Source organism: Rissa tridactyla, unplaced genomic scaffold (assembly GCF_028500815.1).
Source record: "Rissa tridactyla isolate bRisTri1 unplaced genomic scaffold, bRisTri1.patW.cur.20221130 scaffold_29, whole genome shotgun sequence".
Classification (NCBI taxonomy): domain Eukaryota; kingdom Metazoa; phylum Chordata; class Aves; order Charadriiformes; family Laridae; genus Rissa; species Rissa tridactyla.
Window position 1 is genome coordinate 1,490,630 of NW_026529507.1, and position 6,576 is coordinate 1,497,205.

Genomic DNA, 6,576 nt, shown 5'->3' on the forward strand with positions numbered 1-6,576 from the left:
CCCTGCTCTGAGGGACAACCGTGGCCACCCCTGGCTGCACACCCACCTTCACACCCCTGCAGCCGCCCCTGTCCCTGTCCTGCCCTGTCCCTCTGATGGTGCAGCAGGGAAGCCCTGCTCTGGAGCACGTCCTCCTCCTCTGTAGAAGAGAGAGAGCCCACAGGCTGTGGGTTATGCCAGCTTTAGGAGATCCCTTCACGAACTGCAGCTGCATTGCCCTGCACCCAGAGACTTACTGTGTCAAGGACCGCAAAGATTTCTCCTCTCTTGAGCACTCAGCATCCTCCCACTCCTGACTGCCTTTAAACCTTTTTCTGCCTCCCTCCTCTGCCCTCGCTGCCTGCAGGCAGTGCCCTCAGCCCTGCTGCGCTTGGCAGAGGAGCTGCTCCTGGGCAGAGCTGTCTCTCTGCAGCGCTGCCCGCTTGCCATCAGCTCCCTCCATGCCAGGAGCCCAGCCCAGCTCAGACGCAGAGGACCAGCCAAAGGCCTTTTAATGTCAGATTCAAAACCCAAAGTTCCCTGGAGCGTCAATGGGTCCCACTGAGGACCATTACTGACAAAGCCTCCCCAGTGGCTGGTTAGAGCAGTCAACTGGAGGCAGAGATGACAGATAGGCAAAGGGAATGTCCAGGTGGAACACATTCGGAGTAAACCTGGATGGGTTCCATTCAGCCAAAGGGTGAAGCCGTGACCCCCAGCCCTTGGAAAGGGAGATCCTGTCCCTCAAAAGTAACTCAGGGCTCTTCCTGGGGCAGTGAGATGTGGGGATGCTCAACGGTAGGACTATGCAACAACAGCTCCCAGGCTCTTGGGTGGGGAAGGGGAGGCAATGAGACACTAATGCTGTCAGGATAAAGTGCTTCCTCACAGGCATCGGTGGCAGAGACAACAGCCATAGCCGAGGGCAGAAAGAGCTCATCCCTGTTGGTGCGTTTCAGGCTTTCTTCATCCCTCTATCAGCTCCACCACAGGCTGTCCTACAGTGTCCCACACCTGCACCTCTTTCTCTGCAGGCTGTAGACCTCCACCCTGCCACCACACCTTGCTCTCACCTCAGCATCTTCCTTCCTTTACTGATGTCTCTCCGTCCTCCCTGGCTGTTCCTTGAAACACAAAGCCATGGGCTGATCCCGTCTCCCTCTGGGTGACTTGTTACACCACAGCACTGCCCTTGGAGTGACATTTCTTCTTCCTCATGTGCAGTCTGGACCTCCCCAGCTGCACGTTGCATCGTTATTTCTTTCTCATGCTGTACCTTACGAGAAAGGAAAGGCCCATCATCTCTGAAAGCAGCCTTCAAGCGCTCTCAGGTTACTGCAATACTGCCTGGAGCCCCCACAGTGCTGGGCCAAGGAACTGCACATCCCTCAGCCACCCCACACAGGTCACGTGCACGAGGTCCCGAACCCCACCTTGGCAGACCTCCACTCAGCACTCTCTAGTTCATCACTACTTCTCAGAAATGGGGAGCGACACACTGGGACACAGCCATGTGTGTGGGGCCACACCGGTGCTGAGTTGAGGGGGATGAGAACTCAGGTTCTCTGGGTGGCCCACGCTCCTCCTAATGCAGCCCCATATGCAGCTGGCCTTGTTCATAGTGTCCCTACTCTACGGGCTCGTAGGGCATCCCTCGTAGTGCCCAGGCCCTTCTCCTCAGAGTCTCTGCTCAGCCCGTCAGGTCCCAGCCTGTGCTGATGTATGGGCTTATTCTCCCCCTTCCCCCCCAGCACCCACCAAGGCAGGACTGACCACTTCTCCCTGTAAAACTTCAAGTGACTTCCACTGTCCGAATCCCAGAGTTTCTCAAGGTCCCGGTGGACTGAAGCACCATTTACTCAGCTTTTAATGTTTGCACGCAGCTGGCTCATCTTGACTGGGGTGTCTCTCACAAGAGAACAGCATGAGGAGTTGCAGGGCACTACAAATACTCCTTCCTAGAGAAACTGTGGGTCTGGTACTGGTCAAGCCATAGGTCTGGACCCAGAGGGGAAGTTGCCCTTTCTGGGAGAGAGCAGCAGGAACACGTGGGGCTCTGCCTGGGGGGAGGTGATGAGTCAACTGAGAGCTGAAGGGCCAGCACGAGAGGGCAGGACATGGGCACCGCTGTGGTGGGTGGATGTCTGCTATGGATCCCCTGACCAGGAAGAGGAAGCAGATGAGGCCTTCTTCAGACACCTGGAAGAAACCTCATGTTTGCAGGCCCTGGTCCTCATGGCCGACCTAAACTATCCCAGCATTTGCTGAAGGGGCAAGAGAGTGAGGTGCAAACCACCCAGGAGGGGTTTGGAGCTCATTGGGGATGTCTTCCTTACAAGGGTGACTGTGATGCCATGAGGTGAAGTGCCCTGTGGGACTTCCTCCTTACAAACAGGGAAGAGCTGGTCAGGGCTGTAACAGTCAGGGACGGGAAGGTAAAGGTGACGCTCCTGAAAGAAGCAAGCCCATAGCTTTTCCCTTTTGGTCCTTCCCCTCTTTTGTGTTGCTTTTTAAATCTTCTTTTGTTTTTCCCCCTCACAGCCAGAATGATTTACCAAAACTGGTTTTCAGCGAGAAAGTGGTCAGTGACTGAGGACCTTTCCCTCCTCCCTGTCTTGCTTACCTTTACTTCCCACATCTCCTCATTTGTCACTCTCTCCATGCCACTTTCTCCACTTTCTGAGGTGTTTTCTCTTCCAATAGAATTCCTTTTAGCGTATCCTAAATGATGTATTTAAATAAGACTAGAGGAAGAACTAGAGGAAAAAGACTAGCTTGAGAAACACCAATTGTGGTCTCCATTTACTGTAAAGAGACTCTTGGGTAAAGAGCGCATGTGCAATAACTTACCTACTGTTTCTAGTGAAGTCCTACTCTCACTCCCCTAATAACTTTGTTCTTTGTAGATCAAAGGATGTCTTCTTGCTCTCAGATGATTCTCCTCTCCATTCTGTTTTCCTTCCAGCCTGTGCCCGAATGTCCCCATGAACCTCTTTTCTCGTCCTTCTACGTTCTTTCGCTCTGTCTCATCTTCTTTTAACCTCCTGAAGCATTGTTTCCTCCACTGACCATCTGCCCTTGAACACTGCAGCTTGGATGCAAACTATTGAACCATACCAGTGTCACGGAGTTCCTTCTTTTGGGCTTCCCCTCCCTCCACCATCAGGAGGTGCCTAATGGCAATAACTCTCTGGGCTTCGGACCTGGTTATCTTAGTTTGCCCTTTTGAGAGGCCTGGTTGACAGAGTCCCCTGGGAGGCAGTCCTGAAGGGCAAAAGAAGTCCAGGAAGGCAGGACGTTTTTCAAGAAGGAATTTTAAAAGGCGCAGGATCAGGCCATCCCCATGTGCCTAAAACCAAGCTGGGGAAGAAGACTGGCCTGGTCAAACAGAGAGCTTTGTCTCAAACTCAGGGGAAAAAAGGAGATTATGACATTTTGAAGAAGGGGGAGGCAACTCAGGAGGAGTACAAGGATGTTGTGAGGTTATGCAGGGAAAAAATTAGAAAGGCCAATGCCCAGCTAGGTCTTTACCTGGCTAATGTCATAACAGACACTAAAACATGTTTCTATGATTACATTAGAAACACAAAGAGAGCTAAGGAGAATCCCCATCCTTTATTGGATATGGCGGAAAACATAGTGAAAATGGATGAGGAAGAGGCTGAGGTACTTAATACCTTCTTTGCCTCCGTCTTTAGTAGTAAGACCAGCAGTTCTCTGGGTACTCAGCCCCTGAGCGGGAAGACAGGGATGGGGAGCAGCATGAAGCCCCCATAATCCAAAGGGAATAGTGAGGGACCTGCTACAGCACTTAGACATACACAAATCTATGGGGCCAGATGGGTTCCACCCACAGGTACTGAGGGAGCTGTCGGAGATGCTCACCAAGCCGCTTTCCATCATTTTTCAGCAGTCCTGGCAAAGCGGGGAGGTGCCAGTTAAGTGGAGGTTAGTAAAGGTGACACCCATCAACATAAACGGCCAGAAGGAGGATCCTGGGAACTACCGCCCTGTCAGTCTGACCTCGGTGTGGGGAAGATCATGGAACAGATCATCCTGAGTGCCATCATGTGGCACATGAGGGCAACCAGGTGATCAGGCCCAGTCAGCATGGGTTCATGAAAGTCAGGTCCTGCTTGACAAACCTGATCTCCTTCTATGAGACGGTGACCCACTTAGTGGATGAGGGAAAGGCTGTGGATGTTCTTTACCTGGACTTTAGAAACGCCTTTGACAGCATTTCCCAAAGCATTCTCCCTGAGAAACTGGCTGCCCGTGGCTTGGACGGGAGTACTCTATGCCAGGTGAAAACCTGGCTGGATGGCTGAGCCAAAGAGTGGCCAAAGTGGTGGTGAACAAAGTTTAATGCAGGTGGCAGCTGGTCACAAGTGGTTTTCCCCAGGGCCTACAACTGGGGCCAGTTCCTTTTAATGTCTTTATCAATGATCTGGATGAGGGGATCGAGTGCACCCTCAATAAGGTTGCAGACGACACCAAGTTGGTTGGCAGTGTCGACCTGCTTGAGGGTAGAAAGGCTTTGCAGAGGGATCTGGACAGGCTGGATCGATGGGCAGAGGCCAGTGGCCTGAGGTTCAACACAGCCAAGTGCCGGGTCCTACACTTGGGTCACGAAAACCCAATGCAGCACTACAGGCTTGGAAGTGGCGAGGTGGCTGCTGGTGTCTTCTCCCAAGTAACGAGTTACATGACAAGAGGAAATGGCCAGGAGTTGTGCCAGGGAAGATTTAGATTGGATAGTAGGAAAAACATTTCTTCACTGAAAGGTTTGTCAAGCACTGGAATACTTTTATTTTCAGCCAAATCAAAGGGATTTGGTTGGTATCAGACAGCCAAGTTTAAACGCATGGGGGATGGAGGGCCCTGGGGACAGCCCAGTCCAAAAATCCAACCCCAACAAATCTAGCCCAAAAAGAAAAACCCAACCCAAACACCCCCACCCCAAAAAAACCCAACCAAACCCACCCCAAAATCCACTCCAAACAACTAAAAATCCCAGGGTTCAAAAAGCCCAACCCCAAAAATCGAGTCCCCAAAACCCAAAATCTAATCAAAAAACCATAAACCGAACCCCCAAAAACCCAATCCCAAAAAACCCAAACAAAAAAACCCAACCCAAAATTCAACCCAAACAACCTGAAAAATCCAACCCGAAAAATCCAACCTGAAAAACCAAACCCCAAAATCCAACCCCAAAAATCCAACCTGAAAAACCCAAAATGCAACCCAAAATATCACTCAAAAAACATGAAATCCACCCCAAAAAATCCAAGCCCAAAAAATCCAAGCGAAAAAAGGTAAAGCCCAAAAATTCCAAAATCCAAGCCAAAATCCAACCATTAAAAAAAACCCCACTCCAACTTCAAACCCAACCGACCCAAAATCCCAGGGCTCAAGGCCAGCTTGGACGGCGTTGGAGGAACCTGACCTGCTTGAACATGTCCCTTCTGATGGCAGCCCCACCACTGCGGGCAGCACATCAGCGGTTGCCATGCCACCACCGCCAGACAATCAGCGCTGGCCCTGTCACTGTCATGTCACAATGGCTGCCTGACACGCCCACGCAAAGGCAAAAATCAAGGCCAAGAACTAAATCCAAAAAAACCACCACAAAATCGAACCCCAAAAACTGAACCCAAAAAAATCCAATAGCCAACTCCAAAAAACCCAATCCCAAAATATCCGACCCAAAATTCAACCCAACCAAACCGAAACACCCAACCCCAACAAACCCAACCTCAAAAAACCCAACCCAAAATTCAACCCAATCAACACAAAAAATCTAACTTTATAAATCCAATGCGAAAAACCCAAAATCTGATCCAAAATCCAACCAAAAAAAAAAAAAAAACCTACAAAAAATCCAATCCAAACAATCCAATCCCAGAAATACAACCCCAAAAAGCCCAAAAACACAACCGAAAAACTCAGCCAAAAAATCCAAACCCAAAAAATCCAACCCTAAAAAAGCAACTAAAACCAACCCAAATCCAACCCAACCGACCCAAAATCCCAGGGCTCAAGGCCAGCTTGGACGGCGTTGGAGGAACCTGACCTGCTTGAACATGTCCCTTCTGATGGCAGACCCACCACTGCGGGCAGCACATCAGCGGTTGCCATGCCACCCCCGCCAGACAATCAGCGCTGGCCCTGTCACTGTCATGTCACAATGGCTGCCTGACACACCCATGCAGGGGTAAAAATCAAACCCAAAAAACCCAACCCCAAAATCCAACCCAAAAAATCAAACCCAAAAAAGTCCAAAACCCAACTCCAAACAACCCAATCCCCAAAAAACCCAACCCAAAATTCAACCCAACCAACTGCAAAAATCCAATCCAAAAAGTCCAACCCCAAAAATCCAACCCCTAAACCCAAAATCCAACCCAAAATCTAACTGAAAAATACCCCAAATCCACCCCAAAAAATCCAAGCCCAAAAAACCCAAGCCCAAACATCCAACCCAAAAAAATCCAAAATCCAATCCAAAATCCAACCCAACAAAACAAAATCCACCCCAACATCCAACCCAACCCACCCAAAATCCCAGGGCTCAAGGCCAGCTTGGACGGCGTTGGA